This window comes from Trichosurus vulpecula, chromosome 3 (genome assembly GCF_011100635.1).
Source record: "Trichosurus vulpecula isolate mTriVul1 chromosome 3, mTriVul1.pri, whole genome shotgun sequence".
In the NCBI taxonomy this organism is placed as follows: domain Eukaryota; kingdom Metazoa; phylum Chordata; class Mammalia; order Diprotodontia; family Phalangeridae; genus Trichosurus; species Trichosurus vulpecula.
Genome location: NC_050575.1, coordinates 32,861,944 through 32,880,365, shown reverse-complemented (window position 1 = coordinate 32,880,365; position 18,422 = coordinate 32,861,944). Strand labels below are relative to the sequence as shown.

The 18,422-nt window shown below is 39.7% G+C and overlaps 1 pseudogene; it reads right to left on the bottom strand.

The window, feature by feature from the left end:
* Positions 1-9,015: 9,015 nt before the first annotated feature.
* On the bottom strand, positions 9,016-10,938 carry LOC118841984 (annotated as a pseudogene).
* Positions 10,939-18,422: the final 7,484 nt, after the last annotated feature.

Sequence of the window (18,422 nt, the reverse complement as noted above, 5' to 3'; positions counted from 1 at the left end):
GAGAGAACCCACAGAACAAAGAGAAGACAGCTCAGGTTTGAGGCTTAGAAGACATTAATGCCCAAGGCATGGAAAAAGGGTTGATTCTTCCCCTTAGATGAAGAAGTATTGGCGGGGAAGAGGATTCATAGAATTTCAGTTTGTAGACTATCTAGGCCAATATATATCTGAATAAGAGTCTGTATCCAAGAAATGATCATCCGGATTTGCTTCTTGAATTCCAGGGAAGGGGAACACACTATTTCTGGAGGCAGCTGATTCCATTTTTGGATAGCTACCATTGTTAGAAATTTTTTCTTTATAATTTTTCTCTTTGTAACATCTATCCTTTCCTGTCTTTTCGGACCAAGAAATACAAGACAGAACCCTCTTCTCTGTGATAACCCTTGAAATACTTGAAAACAGTTACTATAACCTTCTCTTCTTCAGGCTAAACATACCCAGGATCTTCATGTTGGGATGATTTTCATTCCTTTAACCATCCTAATTGCTTCAGCTTATCAGTGACATTCCCAGTGATTCCCAGAATAAAACAGATACAATTTGAGCAGGGTAAAATTTAGAGAGACTATCATCTCCTTAGCCCGTATTCTTACTTTCTCTTAAGAAAGTAGCCCAAGACTTCATTAGGGTTTTTGTCTTTCATATCACAGAGTTGTCTCATATTGGCTTGCAGTGTACTAAAACCTCCAGATCTTTTTCAAAGTATTATCTAGGGATGCTAATCCTGAAAATGACTTTTTTTTTGGACCCACACATAAGACTTTTGTTTGTTCTTGTTAAATTTCATTTTACCAGATTTGGCTCTAAATCTGTCAAGCCTATTAAACATCCTTTTGGACCTTTATTCTATCATCCATTATGTTAGCTCTCTCTCCCACCTTTGGGTTGTCTGCGGATTTGATAAAGCTGCCAGTTATGCCTTTATCCAAGTCATTAGCAAAAATATTAAATAGCACAGGGTTAAATACAGTTCCCTTGGGAACTCTACTAGATTGTTGATCAGTCATTTTAGTTGTGTCCAACTCTGACTCCAATTTGGGTTTTTGTAACAACAATGTGGCTTGTAGCTGCTGTAGGGGAGTAAGACCCAACAAGACCAGCAACAAGAGCTGCCAGCACAGGTTCTTTGATCTGCTTTTCTAAGGAAAGAAACTATAAGGGGTTAACAATCTCACTTTAATCAAACATACATACATCATTCACTTAGTTCAGGGGGAAAAGCCAGCACCCCGAACTTCGGAGCAAATACAAACAGAAAATACCAACATATCAAATAACACAATTCAACAGACAGGCTTTGTCTGATCAAGACATCACATATATAGTTATTAAAAAGAGAAGCACCAACATCTGGGTTTTCTTCAAAGCTGGGGGCTACAGTGGCTACCCAGAGTCTCCACATCAACACTCTTCCAGTGAGCGAGAGCCCCAAACAAAATGCTAACCCCTGAGTTTATATACCCTTCTTAGGGCCTGGAGGCTTCATATCTAATCAGCAAAAGGGTGTGGGCCTGGGACTTGGTACCTAGTAAGACTTGATCAAAGGTGCTTGATTACTTTAGCATTCTAAAAGATAAAACAGTAAAAAAAAGGCACCCCTTAATTACCAATACAGTTTTCTTGGCAAAGATTTTATGTTGGAGGAAACTGAGGCAAATGGATTTAAGTGACTTGCCCAGGATCACACAGCTAGAAAGATTTGAACTCAATAAGCTTTGAACTAAGCTTTGAACTGCAGCCCCAGTGCTCTATCCACTATGTCACCCAGCTTGCCTGATCTACTAGATAGCTCCTTCAGAGTCAACACTGAACTATGACTGACTGACTGCTCTTTCTATCAGTTCCATATCCATCTGACTGTATTGTTGTCTAGCCCTCAGCATTCTATTGTTTTCATAGTAACAGCTTGAGAGATTTTGTTAAGTGTTTTATTGAAATCTAGGTAAAAAATAACAACATTCCTTTGACCTACCAGCTTAACAATCCTGTCAGAAAGGGAAATGAATTGAGTTTGGCATGGCCTCTTCTTGCCCAGAATCCCTCTTCTCTTTCTAAATGCTAACAAACCATTCTTCCTGATGAAGCCATACTGGCTATCAGTGCTTACTGCTCCCTTTTCTAAATGTTTGCTACCCAACTTTTTAATAATATTTGCTTTGACTTTGCCAGGCCTATTGTTTTCATTTTCTACTTCCTTTCCTTTTGAAAACCTTGACACTCTTACCTTTCCCAAGTCTTGTGGATTGGAGACCATCGATAATCTTTCAAAGATTACTGGCATCTTATCGCTCTTTTAATACCCTAAGACGTGTTTCATCTGGACCTGATAATTTGAATTTGGTGTCTCCTGACTTTTCTTGGGTTTCACCTTCCTATTAGCCATTTTTTTCCTGGTCCAAAGATGATTTTCTTTGGCAGAGAAAATAAATGCGACAAACGAGCAGTTTTGCCTTCTATCTTGTCACCAACTGAAATCACAGATATTTTCATATCACATTAGGGTTGTTGCAGATATCTTAAACTATTGTTTATACTCATCTCTACTTCAAAATTATCGTAGTTATTCTGCTGGCTGCTAGATCACACACTACAGTCTTCCTGTTTTATGGATGCTTGTTCAACATAACTTGCCAATTAGAGAGCAATTCTGTGCCAAATAGTTGTTCAGCCACCACTTGGCACATGCTCACTCACATGTGAGATATTAATATATCACAAATTTGTTTATTAGTATTCTGAGAACCGTATTTTAATGTAACTGGCTTCCTTTGTAATTCTTTGGATTTTATTTTATGCACTTAAAAACATTATTCTGAGGAAGACACTTAGGAACTCACATTGGTGGCGAGACAATACTGAGCCTACCCTATTATTATATCCCAGAGTATGCTTTTCTCCGCTGAGGGAGCAGGGGCTGGTCAGCTTTTGCCACCAATGAACTTGGTGTTCCTTGTTCAAACAACACCTGATGAGTCACCAGAGCAATTGCTTCTGAGGGCATGGTCTAATGAAGCCAATTTGAGTACCCTTTGAAGCAAAGTTGTCTTGGGGAGCTCTCTAAGGACTTCCTTCTACACAGTCAGCTAAAATCAATTAGCAGTTTTGGAAGGACATATACTTTGTCCCTTTTTAGGAGGCTGAGATGGAGAGTTAATCGATCATACTTGACCCTTTAATGATGAATTCCCATTGCAGCTGGCTCCTTGACGTGGGTCTATCTGCCTTTGGCTGAACTGAATATTCAGGATGCCTTTATGAAAACAGCAGAGTTTAGGAAGTGGATCCATTGCCAATCTGGACATGGCAGCTGTGATGCTATGTTGCCATGGGCAAAAGACCATATGATCTCAGAGGCAGAGGCAGTTACTTCTGCTAGCCTGTACTCCTCATGCCAATCAGCGACACCTCTATTTGAACAACCGGTATTTCATGATCCCACATCATTCCTCACCCTTCTCCAATTAGAAAAATGATTATATTGCACCCTTCTTCCATTTCAGGGCAAGAAGTTTGCCAGCTGGTGACACAGTGGATAGATTTTGGGGGCCTGTAGTCAGGAAGACCTGAGTTCAAATACAATATCAGATACTAGCTAAATGACCCAGAGCAAGTCATTTAACTTTTATTTGTCTCAGTTTCTTCAACTGTAAAATGGGGCTGATAATAGCATCTACCTCCCAAGGTTGTTATGAGTCTGAAAGGAGATAAAATTTGTTTAAAAAAAGTGCTTAGCCCAGTGCCTAGCACATAACAGGCGATATATAAATGCTTATTCAACTCCCCCCTCTCCCTTACTGTAGTTGATACTTATTCAGGTCATCACATTTGGTGTCAGTCAATTCTACCACAACAGCAACTATCGAAACTCTCACAGAACATATCCTCCTTCCTTATCCCCCTGCACCTCTGATCAGGAGACCAACTTTACCCCAAAGGAGGTCAAATTTGGCCCACTGCCATAATATACACTGAGCTTTCCACTTACCATATAATCTTTTATTTTTCTTCTATTTTTTCTAAAACTTAAATACGCAATAAGAAACGAGAAAGATATTAAAAACTTAAATACAAAATAGAAAAAAAAATCATGTCTTGTGTACTGCAGAACCCAAGTAAAAATTCAAAATGTATAGCAATAAATTTCCCTTTCAAGAAAGTGTATGTAATAAATACTATGTGTTGTGTTGAGATCTATCCATCTTTTCTTTGCTTCCTTGTAAGTTTTCTTTTGTTCTTTGCTGTGCCCTTTTTACTTTGTTCTTTTTCCCCCTTCTGGCCCCCCAAAGAAGGCTACAATTAAGTGTGGATATATTTATATATAGATATATACATACACACATGCATATATATATATATACACACATATATACATACATAGATATGTACATACATATATCAACATATACTTTCCCTAACAAATTCTACCCCTGATCTTTGTTTTATGTTTGTGTGTATCTCTTATTTCCTACCCCTCCTGACTCCTCTACTTCACTTCTACAGGCTACCTTGCCCTCCTATTACTTAACTTGCCACCGTCCCCCTTATCCTCTTGTTCCTGTTAATCTAAACACCCTTCTAAATCCCCCTTTTAACCTATTCCCTCACTCTCCCCTCTAGAGATCCCTCCCTTATCCTCTCTTCCCTCCCTATCTCATTAGCACTTTATTTCTTTCTGAATTTAGAAGACTTTTATATCCTTCTAGATGTATATGTATTGCTCCCTGGGTTCAACCATTCCTGATGAAAGTAGGTTTCTGGAACTATCAGCCCTCTTCCCCTATCTAATTCTTCTGTGTTGGTTCTCTTACCATACAATCCTCAGGCAGCTGATACTGTTGAATGGGATCTTGAAACAAGTGGTTTGTCTCTGTGACCCTGACATGGTTGTGGTGTTTCACCTCCCAAAGGTGCATGTTCTTAATTCAACACAACTCTTCCTAGAATGGAAGAAGACTCTCTATCCAGTAGTTTCTTGGTTCTAGCCTCCAGGAAGATCTACCTGATATTGGAAATGATTATGATTGATCTCTCAAGTCCTTCTTTGTTCTCTCCATGCTAGGAGTCATCTGAACCTCAAGGTCCCTATTCCCTCAGGGGGCTCCATATACCCTGGGGAGGGTGCTTGGATTCTCCTCAATTGGCAAATCTCTTCCCCCAGGATGACTCAGACAGCTCCTTCCCATACAGGGCTTAGAAGATCATGGGGTAGAACTGTTGGAAGGTGTCCTGCTTTTCAATGACATGGGGAAGATGAAACTATTTCCGCATAATTATGATAGTTGTAAATTTACATGGAAGAAAAGAGATCTTAGCCCATTTTGTGGCAATACTGAGTCCCTGGATCAAGGTGAGGGATAGTCATCACTCAGCCCCTACAGAAGGAGGGAACAGTACTTCAGCAGAGGTCTCTAAAGGGACAAAGATTCGGTATCATGATGGAACCCTCAGGAAGAAGGCAGGTGTGGTTTGGAAATACTGAGTGGGTGATGGTACAAGAAGAACCTCAGTATGAACTTAGATCCTGACATAGGTTGCATACCAGAGGCTTATGGCTAAAGTGACTAATAAGTCGCTACTATTACAGATGACCCTAGTGTGAGAAGAATTATAACTGTGCTAGAAGTGATCCTGATGTTCCTGGAATTGTTCCTGTTCATTATTACCACCTTAAAGCTAGAGGAGAAGTCTGTGACTCTGTGTTCTGGCCTTGATGTTCCTGGTGCTGCTCCAGCTTGTCTCGCCACCCTGCATTAGGAGACCCGCTGTGACCTGCAAAGATTTGGCATCACTCACAGTATGAACCAGACTATTGAAACCTGAGGCTGGTTCTTCGAAAGTGAGGAGGAAAAGCTTAGGATCTCTGGCTTTTGTTTTCTGTATTTTTTTTCCTCTCTCATGGTGATGTCTTGAGAGGGAGGTATAATTTTTTTATTTTGTTCTTTTTCTCTTTAGTACTTCTTAAGAGGACTATGATGACTGTCTGCTTTCCCTTTGTCCACAAAGGGAATCATACCCTTATCTGTAGGTGCTCTGCCCAAAGGAATATAAATTGTGATAGCTGAAACCTAGCAAGACATCTTGGGGTTTATGGGCTAGATTTCTTTTTTATGGACCATGCCTTAAACCCAAATCACTCTGGCTCTCATTGATTGGCCAACAATAGGTGCCAGTCCAAGCCTCACTTGGTCATTGTTTGGATTCTGAAGGCTTAGAGTGAGCATAAATAGCAACTGTTTCTGTTTTGGCCAGAAACCCTGAGGGTCTTCCTCTCCCAGATTGATTTTATTTTTTTGACTAGGTAAATGAGGCCACTTGTTGCCTCCTTTTTTCCCAGCCTTAAATCACTGAACAGGCATTACCTCAGAAAAGCTGAGACCTGGGAAAAACCTTAGCTCGAAAAGGCCAAGGCCTTCTACTGCATCCAGGGCCATATCCAGCCATCTGGATCTATATCTTGCCACTGGATCCAGATGGCTCCAGAGGAGAAGGTGAGGCTAGTAACTCTGTACAACCTTCCCTCACTTAAATCCAATTTGCTTGCACGTCTTACATCTCTTTCCTGATGTCATGATCTTCTTCGAGAATGAACGACAAACAAAATGATGACTGTCTAGGAAATATCCTAAAAGAATTTAAATGATGGAAGACCTTTTGGAAAATCGTTAGGACCTTGCCACTATGGGGTGGTGTGTGATAGGACTAATATCTACAGCATGGCTTTCTTTTCTTCCTCCCCCACATACATTTGGCCCATACCTGTCCCCTTACTTCCCAGGAATTAGTTTTCCCTAAAATAATATAAATCTGTTCCTGGCACCTGTTTGGTACCAGGCTCCCTTAACATAGCTTCTTAGTCACCTTAAGGGCTTTCCAGATTCCATTACTGTCTCTTTTGAAAAATGAAATTATCATTAATGCATATTAAGAAGTTATTACCTGCTCTGATTTGAGAAGAGATAGACAGAAACAGAAAGACACCAAGACACAGAGAAAGAAAGTGAGAGAACACACACACACACACACACACACACACACACACACACACACACACAAAGAATTCCAAAAGATGTCCAGATAAGTGAAGTTCTGCATTTTTGCTTTGTTATTCTTCCATTCCAACCTTGTGATCTCCTCAAATTTTGTCTTTTCTTTCCTCTTTTTGTAAATGTAGTCTATAGCATGGTCTTAGTAGATTCGCTGTCCTCTTTGGGTTTTAGTGACACTGCCTACCTTTATGTTTTTTCTCAGTCTCTGTTGCTGGATAATTGTCTATATTATACCTCCTAATTTTGTTTGCCCTAAAATCTGTCCTATGGCCTCTCCTATATATACTCTATCTACACTTTCTTTTTTCTTGGTTGTCTCATTAGCTCCCAAAGTCTTTATTAACATGCTTATGTGGAGAACTATATATCTAGTACTAACCTCTTTTCTGGGGTTCAACCTGGCATCACTAACTGCCTATTAGACATCTCAACCTGTATGTCCCAGAGACATCTCAGATTTAACATCTATTTTTAAAAAAGTCATCATCTCCTCCCCAGACTCTCAATCCACCCTTCTTCCAAATATCTTGTTTCTGTAGAACACCCCTATCTAATCTTTTTTTTAATATTGAAAAACAATTTATTTCATCATAAGCATTTACAGTTAGTCATGGACAGTAACAGACTGCTGGTTAAACAAGTTACTCCAAATGACATTGTATAAAATGAGTAGTCAAGGACCAATTCCATTTGTGTAGGGTTTGTTGAAAAAAAATATTTTTAAAGAAAGGACAAAGGAAGAAAAGAAGCCATCCAGATTTAATTTTTTTAATTTTATTTTTAATTTATGGAATAAAACAAGCATTACTGTAACATGGTACAATAAAAAGATGATCGCACGTGAAACTGCAAATCTACTATGAACAATTTACTGTTCCTTTCAAATATACAACAAAATTATCGAATTATCATGTAAATGTCTTTTTTCTTCCCTCCCCTTTTCCCCCATCCTAGAGACCTAAATAGTTATATATATATATATTCACATACATATATATATGTATATATTTCATTCTATACATACTTCTATTTATCAGTTCTTTCAGTTCTTTCTCTGGATGCAGAAAATATCTTTCTTCATAAGCCCTTTATAGTTAATTTAAAAGAATTAATTTTAAAAGCATATGTCAGCTACCAATTGCTGTTTTCAGATTACTGGGCAGTCTCCCAGTGGCACATCTGTCAGGTAAAAACATATACTTTCTTTATAACCTGGTGGTCCCAAGTTAAAAAAAATTACAGAAAGGAAAGAAATAATATGAAAACATGTTAAAGAAATTTATTAGAGAGCAAAACTATATGACAAAGTGAACAAAGATATTTTAGAGGTACAGGTACAACATATCACATGATTGTATGTTCCCCACCAAATGAGAAATGGAAGGAGAGAGTCACTAGGGAAGAAAAAAAAAGTTAAATGAAACAAAAAAAAATTTAGAAAGAAGTTCTGACTGGTTATAGAAGAAACAGCAGGCATAGGCCAATCTACAGCAGGGATGATCTGTATCCTAGAAGGTTAGCCATGCCAGTTTTAGTCTTTGAGTCTCTATAAAGGAGGGAAACAGTTCAGACATCTTGCTATGCTAACACCTCAGTGGCTCAGACTCCTCATTTGGATATAAATCCCAACCCATCCTAATTTTACTTAAATTAGCCTGAAAAACTTGCAGTTATGGCATAGGAAGAAAAATAAAACACTCATGGTCCATTTCCTGTGGCTAAATCAGATTTTAGAGCTGTATTTGCTCAGAAAAAGTCCTTGGAAATAAATTAAATATGGGTCTGTGACTCTGCTGAGTCAAGCCCCGCCCCCCCCACAATAAATAGTCAGAAATCATTCACTCTCTGGGTTAACAGATGCCTATAGAACAATGTCTGGACAAAAAAGTGTCTCAAAACCAGTGTTAAATCAGTCTCAGGTTGGGAAGAAAGGGAAATCTAAAAATGAGCACCAGTGTACACATGTCTAGGATTCCTGTCTCTCTGGATCCACATTTTCTTCAGGGTCTTCGTCATTGTATATGTTCTCAGCTATGACAATATTTTCCAAGGTTTTTAAGCAATACTTTCATTAGTCTATGCAGAAGCAGAATTATCTGGCCTGAGGCATTAAAAACTCTGGCCAAGACCACAAAGTCTGTGATTGGAAGAGCCATTTGCCAGACTTGCCTGATAATGTCTTCCGATACAGAGAAATAACCCAAGATTCATTGGGATTCCAGGAGAAATCAGATACCTTGGCAATGTGACCACTATGAATAAAGAACAATTCTGGTGGCCATCTTCTGTGTCTTCAGGGGACTGCTTCTCTCCAATTTTACTCAAGTCCCAGACATTTAGCCTGTGGTCAGTGCCACTGGAAGCCAAGATAGTTTCATTGTGAGGAAACCATTGAACCTGGGATATTTCATCCTTATGTGACTGAAAGGAATATAAATTCAATTTTAGAATTCTAAGATCCTACAAGCAATTGTTGTATCAGCTGATTCCGCTTGGTAAAAATGAACTCACCATAAGGATCGAAAGAGAGAAAATTTACTTTGGCAGTGTGGACATCCACTGAGTAGCTTGGTTTAGAAGTATTGTTTGACCATGTGTTCCAGATCTTAAGCTTCTGATCATCAGCAACTGATCCGAAGAGAGATTTATGGAGCATGTGCCAAGAAACCTCTTTGACTACTGCTGTGTGTCCTGTGAATATGGTCTTTGCATACACCATTTTCCCTTCCTTTGGAACTGCACTGATGTCCTACAAGCAGATGGTATGATCATCTGATGCACTAAGCAAATGCCCACGGAAATTTGGGCTCCATGATAGCTCATAGCCCTCCTTTTGATGCCCATAGAGACACATGTCTGGGTTATACTTCCCAGAAGGGTCTGGTTTTGAAGGGAGCTTGCCGTAGTTGAAAACAAGTACGCCAGTGAAAAGAGTCCTTGCTGCGATAATGCAAGGATTCTTGAGCGTACGATGGGAACTGATTGCTTCTCCTCCATGATTAATTTTGATTTCAGTTTCAATTTTCCCACTAACTGAGCCAAGCCCACAAATTCTCCTTTCTCACTGTCATAGCAAGAGGCATTAAACCGAGCATCATTACTGGAGAGTTGCTCACTGCCCATCGCAAGATGGTTCTGTTCATCTGAAGTGTGTGCACCCACGACAAGTCAATGAAGGCTGAAATCTTTCCCTTCAGGTCTGATTACATCTGGAAGCCACTGTGCAGTCAGGCTGGGCTACTCTGGGGATGGGTCATCACTAAATCATAGAGAAAAGGGGTATTTTTTCCATATTTTACATTCCTCACTGATTACTCATTCTTGTACAGCATCATCGAAAACTGCTTCTTTGTCAGCAATGGTGGCCAGAGAAGCTGATGGGTGGACTGACAGATGGAATGATGGGTGGAGGGCCTGAGAGTTCCTGGGGTTGTGGCCCACTATCTAGGCTTCTAGGCACCTAACCTTGGCATCACCTTCTACTCCTCATTCTCCCTTACCTCATAGATCCAATTAGTTGCCAAATCTTTTTTTTTACCTCTGAAATACCTCTTAGATCTGATTTTTAATTCTACTCTCACAATCACCACCGTAGTTCAAGCCTTCATCATCTTAACCTAGACTATTGTAACAGCCTCCTAATTGGTCTTCCTGCCTCAATCATCTCCCTCAACCCAATCCATCCTCTGAAGAGCTATCAAAATAATTTCCCCTAAACGTAGAGCTTATCATAGCACTCCCCTACTCAATAAACTCAAGTGGTTCCCTGTTGCCTCTAGTGCAAAAGTAAACTCCTCTGTTTGGTTCTTAAAGTCCTTTACAAGTTAGCTTTCCAACTTTTTATCTTTCCAGCCTCATTATACGTTACTTCCATCTTCTTATACTCCATAGTCGCACTAAACTGGACTTGTCTCTGTTCCTCATACGCAGCGCTCTGTCTCTTGATCCTGTGCTTTTGTACTGCCTCACACCCATGACAAAAACGTACTCCCTCCTCTTCCCTGTCCTATAAAATCACTTCTTTCAACATGGAGCTCAAAACCCACCAAACACAATCATGCCTGTCACAATCCCTCTTCACCTGCTGGGCTCCTGTCTCCCTAAATATATTGTATTTAAGCACCTTGTATTTGTTTTGCATTTTTCCATATATATTTATTCTGTACATATGCTTATATGTATACATGTTGATATAGTATAAGCTTACTGAGAACAGGAACTGTTTAATTTTTATCTCTGTATTACCAGTGCCTAGCACAGTGGCTGGCATATAGGAGGTATTTAATAAATGCTTATTGAACGATTGATTGACAATGCCACTTCTTTTCCGTCACTTTTGGTTTTCACCTAAATGTCCACCACTGAGAAAGACAACATGGTATAATGGTTAGAGACCTTGCATCAAAGCCAGGAAGACAAGAGTTCAAGTTCTACCTTGAATATACCCTGTTTTATCCTTTGACATTGTAAGTAACCTTGACCACTCCCAGTAACCTCACACCTGGACTATGGAAATAGTCTTTAGGTTGGTCTCCCTGCCTTATGTCTTGCCCCACTCTAGTCAATCCACAATTCAGCTGTCCAAGTTATCTTCCTAAGTCTAAAATCTGACCACGTAATGCTACTCAATTTCATTAGCTCCCTATTACCTCCAGGATTAAATCCTCTCTTTAGATTCTGAGGCCTTTCACAGTCCATCCCCTTCCTCCCCTTCCAGGTGTCTTATACTTTAAGATCCGGTAATACTGACCTACTTATTGTTCCTCAAACATAACACTCTATTTCCGGCCTCTGCATGTTCACTAGAGTCCTTCTTGCCTATAATGTTCTTTTTTCTCACCATTTGTTGGTGTTCAGTTGTTTCGATTGTGTCTGACTCTGTGAACAAATTTGGGGTTTTCTTGGCAAAGATGCTGGAGTAGCTTGCCATTTCCTTCTCCAGTTCATTTTACAGATGAGGAAACTGAGGCAAACAAGGTTTAAAAAACTTGCCCAGAGTCACACACAGGCTGGATTTGAACTCAGGTCTTCCTGACTCCAGGCCTGGCATTGTATCCACTGTACCATCTAGCTGCTCTTACTCTCAGTGGTGCTTCCTGGCTTTCCTGGTTTCCTGTGAGTCAGCTCAAATCTAATAAAAATTCTACAAGAAGCCTTTTCAGATCCCTTTGAATACTAATGTTTTCCCTCCAGATTATCTCTATTTTTTATCCTGTATCTATTTTGTATATACAATTTTTTTCCTTGTTGTCGAGCTCCTTGATGGCAGGGATTATGCTTTTGTCTTTCTTTGTATCCCTAGTGTAGTATCCCAAATCACAGAGACAAGAGGAACAAAATGACTAAATTTGCTAGCCGTAGAATGAGAACTTAACAGTTGATTAGGGCCCTAACCTTCATAGTGCTGTGATAACGTCCTTCCCTTTGCATGTTGATTGAGTCTGGGGATACCATAAAATTCCTTAAGCAGGCGCCATAAATAAGGCAAGGTAACCTAAAAGCAAAAGTCTTTAAGGTAAAGCCACAGGCAGGCTTCAGCGATACAGAGACAACAGAACCTCAAACTTAGTCTACAAAAAATTGGTTAAAGATAGTAGGATTGAGCGAATGCCTTCCTTTCTCCCATGCAGCTCCCCATTCCAACATGGCGGCCCTAGTAGGATCAGCTTCACTCACTCCAACGTTGTGGGGTCTCTGGCTTCCCTTTCTGCGTAGTGGTGTCTCATGAGACCTCCTCAAGGGAGGCCCCTTGCCCTGGATTCAGGGGTGGTGATTGCCTCAGGTTGTCTCTTAGTTAACCTCATACTCAGAATTCCCGCTAATGGAGGAGAGAATGGAAAACTGAGTAATGAGATAATTGAGACAGATGCTTTGTCTCTGTCTGAAGACTTTCTAAATAAAATTCTTACTTTCTTGTTCCTAAAATGGATCCTTCTATCTTTGTAGAACAACGTGGGGGTAGTGGATGGAGAGTGACTGGTGGAGTCAAGAAGATCTATTTTTAAGTCTTATTTCTGACACATACTGATTGTATAACTCTGCATAAGACACTTGAACTCCCAGGGCCTTTGGGCAAGCTCTCTGAGACTATAAATTCCAGAGCTGGTAAAGCTCTGCATTGGTAAAGAGCTGGTGGAGGGAGTTTCTTCAGTGGGAGTTGAAAGTTCATACCAATGAAAACATAGATCTTAAACAAACAAAAAATCTTTATGAGTGTCATGAAGTTTAATTATAACTAACAATCTATAATTCCCAAATGCATATCCCTTTTTCCTAGCTTATAGAGTTTAGAGTCAGAAAGGACTTAAGAGATTGTCGCTGATCATTTGGGGGCAGAGCCAAGATGGCGAAGAGAAGCCAGGAAGTTGCCTGAGCTCTCCCCAGTTTTCCTTGGAAGCAATGTTAAATCAAGCCTTTAAAAGAATTATGGAGCAACAGAATCCACAAAAAGATGGACTGAAACAATTTTCCAGTCCAAGATAACTTGGAAATACTTCAGAAAAAGTCTGTCTCACTTAGGTAAAAGGGTAGCCCAGTGCAAGCAGTGTCTGGGCAAGGAAGCGGGAGGCTCTTAGCCACAGCACATATCAGCAACAAAAGCAATACAGGTCTGGCTCAGCAGGCCAATGGTACAGCAGGCCAGGTGTGAGGCCTTCAGCCCCAGTGCAGTCAGCAAACTGCTAGCCCTGGGACCCAGGACACAACAGGTATGACTAGGCTAGGCCACCCTAGTGCGGTGGGCAAACCACTAGCCCAAGGCCCTAGCAGAAAGCCAGTGACCAGGTCCCTGGCCCCCAGTGCAGGAAGCTTGGGACAGTGCCTGTTATATCCCAGGATCAGAGCTCAACTTTCCAAAATGAGCAAGAAAGCCAAAAAAGAGTCCTGATCATAGAAAGCTAGTATGGTGACAGCTAAGATCCAAACATAAACTCAGAAGAGGACAACAGTGTTAAATGTCTACATGCAAAGCCTCAAAGGGGAATATAAATTGGTCTCAAGCCAAAAAGTCCTCTTGGAAAAGCTCAAAAAGGATTTTTTTTATTAATTAATTTATTTTTAGTTTCAACATTCACTTTCACAAGATTTTGAGATCCAAATTTTCTCCTTATCTCTCCCCTCCCCCCACCTCAAGACAGTGTGCATTCTGATTACCCCTTCCCCCAAACTGCCTTCCTTTCTATCACCGCCCCCCTTTCTCTTATTGCCTTCCCTTCTATTTTCCTGTAGGGCAAGATAGATTTCTGTACCCTATTGCATGTATGTCTTATTTCCCAATTGCATGTAAAACAGTTTTTAACATTTTAACATTTATTTTAAAAACTTTGAGTTCCAGATTCTCTCCCTTCCTCCCTCCCCACCTACCCTAATTGAGAAAGCAAACAATTCAATAAAGTTATATGTATGTAGTCATGCAAAACACTTCCATAATAGTCACATTGTGAAAGACTAACTATATTTCTCTCCATTCTATCTCTCCCCCATTTATTCTATTCACCCCATTCTACCTCTCTCTTTCTCCTTCTCCCAATACATTCCTCTCTCACCCCTTAATTTTATTTTTTAAATATCATCCTCTTATATTCAACTCACCCTGTGCCCTCTGTCTATATATATGACTATTCCCTCCAACTACCCTAATACTGAGAAAGGTCTCATGAGTTATAAATATCATCTTTCCACGTAGGAATGTAAACAATTCAACTTTAATAAGACCCTTGTGATTTCTCTTTCCTGTTTACCTTTTCACGCTTCTCTTCGGTCTTGTATTTGAAGGTCAAATTTTCTATTCAGCTCTGGTCTTTCATCAAGAATGCTTGAAAGTCTTTTATTTCATTGAATAGCCATTTTCCCCCCTGAAGGATTATGCTTCATTTTTTTTCTGGGTAGGTGATTCTTAGTTTTAAGCCTAGCTCCTTTGACCTCTGGAATATCATATTCCAAGCCCTCTAATCCCTTAATGTAGGAGCTTCTAAATCTTGTGTTATCCTGATTGTGTTTCTACAATACTTGAATTGTTTCCTTCCAGCTTCTTGCAATATTTTCTCCTTGACCTGGGAACTCTGAAATTTGGCTATAATATTCCTAGGAGTTTTCCTTTGGGGATCTCTTTCAGGAGGCAATCAGTGGATTCTTTCAATTTCTATTCTACCCTCTGGTTCTAGAATATCAGGGCTGTTTTCCTTGATAATTTCTTTTTTTAAAGATTTTATTTGGAGGGGGGAAGGCAAGGCAGTTTGAGTTAAGTGACTTGCCCAAGGTCACACAGCTAGTAAGTGTCAAGTATCTGAGGTTGGATTTGAACTCAGGTCCTCCTGACTGCAGGGCTGGTGCACTGCGCCACTTAGCTGTCCCTGATAATTTCTTGAAAGATGATATTTAGGCTATTTTTTTGATCATGGATTTCAGGTAGTCCAATAATTTTAAAATTCTCTCTCCTGGATCTATTTTCCAGGTCAGTTGTTTTTCCAATTAGATATTTCACATTGTCTTCTATTTTCTCATTCTTTTGTTTTAAAATAACTTGACTTTTCATAAAGTCAATAGCTTCCATTTACTCCATTCTAGTTTTTAATGAAGTATTTTCTTCAGTGAGCTTTTGGACCTCCTTTTCCATTTGGCTAATTCTGCCTTTTAAGCCATTCTTCTCCTCATTGGCTTTTTGGACTTCTTTTGCCATTTGGGTTAGTCTATTTTTTAACATGTTATTTTCTTCAGTATTTTTTGGGGGGTCTCCTTTAGCAAGCTGCTGACTTGTTTCTCGTGATTTTCTTGCATCACTTTCATTTCTCTTCCCAATTTTTCCTCTACTTTCTTACTTGATTTTCAAAATCCTTTCTGAGCTCTTCCATGGCTTGAGTCCAATTCATATTTTTCTTGGAGGCTTTTGATGTAGGAGCTTTGACTTTGTTTTCTTCTTCTGATTGTATGTTTTGATCTTTTTTGTTACCAAAGTAAGATTCTATAGTCTTGAATTTTCCCCCCTGCTGTTTGCTCATTTCCCCAGACAATTACTTGACTTTTTATGTCTTTGTTAAGGTAGGACTCTGCTTCTAGTGTGGAGGGTTTACTAGTCCAAGCTTCAGGGGTTTTGTGCAGCTGTTTTCAGAGATACTTCTAGGGACCTCTATATTTTCAGTTCTTCCAAGGTGGTATGATCAAAGAAGTGGTGTTTACTTCTTTCCTGACCTGTGCTCTAGTCTGTAAGTGACCATGAGCACTCTTCTCTGCCTTGGAACTGTGAGGAGGATTCCTTCTCCGCTACTGTCACAAGCTCTGCCATACCAGCACTTCCTCACCCTAGGACTGCCACCCAGGACTGTCACCCAGGTCCAAGCCCAGGCAAAGCAAGAGGATCCTGCCTCAGTGTCAGCAATGAGATCTCTGCAATTCTCCTCTGATCAGCTGTTTGACCCTCCCATCATCTGTGGGCCAAAAGCTCTGGAAGCAGTAGTTGCCACCACTGCCACCACTGCCATCACCGGGACTGGGGTCAGACCATGCTCCTCTTTTACCAGATCTGACAGACTTTTCTTACTGACTTTGGCATTTGTGCATTGAGAAATCTGGAAACCACCACAGCTGCCAGCTATTCAGTGTCCTGAGGCAGGCTCCAGGTTTGCTGGGGCCCAGTCAGTGCTGGCATGTTTTGTGCTGGACTGCGGTCCTTTCTCAGACTGGTGCAACAGACCTTTCTTGTCAACCTTCTAGGTTGTCTTGGGCTGGAAATTTGTTTCACTCTGTCATTTTGTGGGTTCTGCTGCTCTAGAATTTGTCTAGAGCAATTTTTACAGGTATTTAGAGGGGTTTGGGGGAGACCTCAAATAAGTGCCTTCTTTTACTCTTCCATCTCGGCTCCATCCATCTCAAAAAGGATTTTTAAAAATCAAGTAAGTGAAGTAGAAGAAACAATAGGAAAAGAAATGAGAGTTATATGAGAGAATTATTATAAAAAGAGTCAACAGCTTGGAAAAGTAAGCACAAATATGACTGAAGAAAACAACTCCTTAAAAAATGGAATTGGCTAAATGCAAACAAAATCTACTGAAGAAAATAACTTCTTTAAAAGTAGAATTGGCCAAATGGAAAAGGAAGTACAAAAGATAAGTGAAGAAAATAATTCCTTAAAAATTAAAATTGGGCAAGTGGAAGCTAATGACTCTATGAGACATCAAAAATCAGTCCAACAAAATCAAAAGAATGAAAAATAGAAGAAAATATGAAATACCTCATTGGAAATACAATTGACCTCCAAAATAGATCCAGGAGAAATAATTTAAGAATTACTGGACTACCTGGAAGCCATGACAAAAAAAAGAGCCTGGATAGCATCCTTCAAGAAATTATCAAGGAAAACTGCCCTGATGTCCTAGAACCAGAGGGTAAAATAGTCATTGAAAGAATCCACAGAACACCTCCTGAAAGAGATCCCAAAATGAAAACTCCAAAGAATATTATTGTCAAATTCCCAAACTATCAGGTCAAGGAGAAAATACTGCAAGCAGCCAGAAAGAAACAATTAAAATTTTAAGGAGCCACAGTTAGAATTACATAGGATTTAGCAGCTTCTACATTAAGGGCTTGGAGGGCTTGGAGTATGATATTCCAGAAGGTAAACGAGCTAGACTTACAACCAGGAATCAACTACCTTACAAAACTGAGCATAATCTTTCAGGGGAAAAATTGGATATTCAGTGCAATAGAGGACTTTCAAATTTTTCCATGTGAAAAGACCAGAGCTAAATAGAAAATTTGAAGACTTAAGAAAAACATAAAAAGATTAACAGGAAAGGGGGAAAATCATGCTATTCAATAAAGTTAAACTGTTTACATCCCTACATGGGAAGATGATACTTGTAACTCCTAAGAACTATATCTCTATTAGGGCAGTTAGAAGGAGTATACTTAGAGGGTGTGGGTATAAGTTGACTGTGATATTATAATAAAAAATTAATTAAGGGGCGAAAAAAGGATTGTACTGGGAGAAGAGGAAAGGGGGAGGAAGAATGGGGTAAATGATATCACATGAAAGACCTTTTACCATAGAGGGAAAGAAGGGAGGGCGTAAGCATTGTTTGAACCTTATTCTCATTGGATTTAGCTCAAAGAGGGAACAACATAAACACTCAGTTGGGTAGAGAAATCTATCTTACCCTATAGGGAAGTAAGAGGGGATAGACCTCTGTAGAAAATTGAATGGGGATAGAAAGGAATATACCTTTTTCTTAGCAGTACATGGCACCTACACAGAAACTGACCATGTATTAGGGCATAAAAACCTCACAATCAAATGCAGAAAGGCATTTATATCTATATATTTATATCTATAGTAAATTCATCCTTTTCAGATCATGATGCAATTAAAATTATATGTAA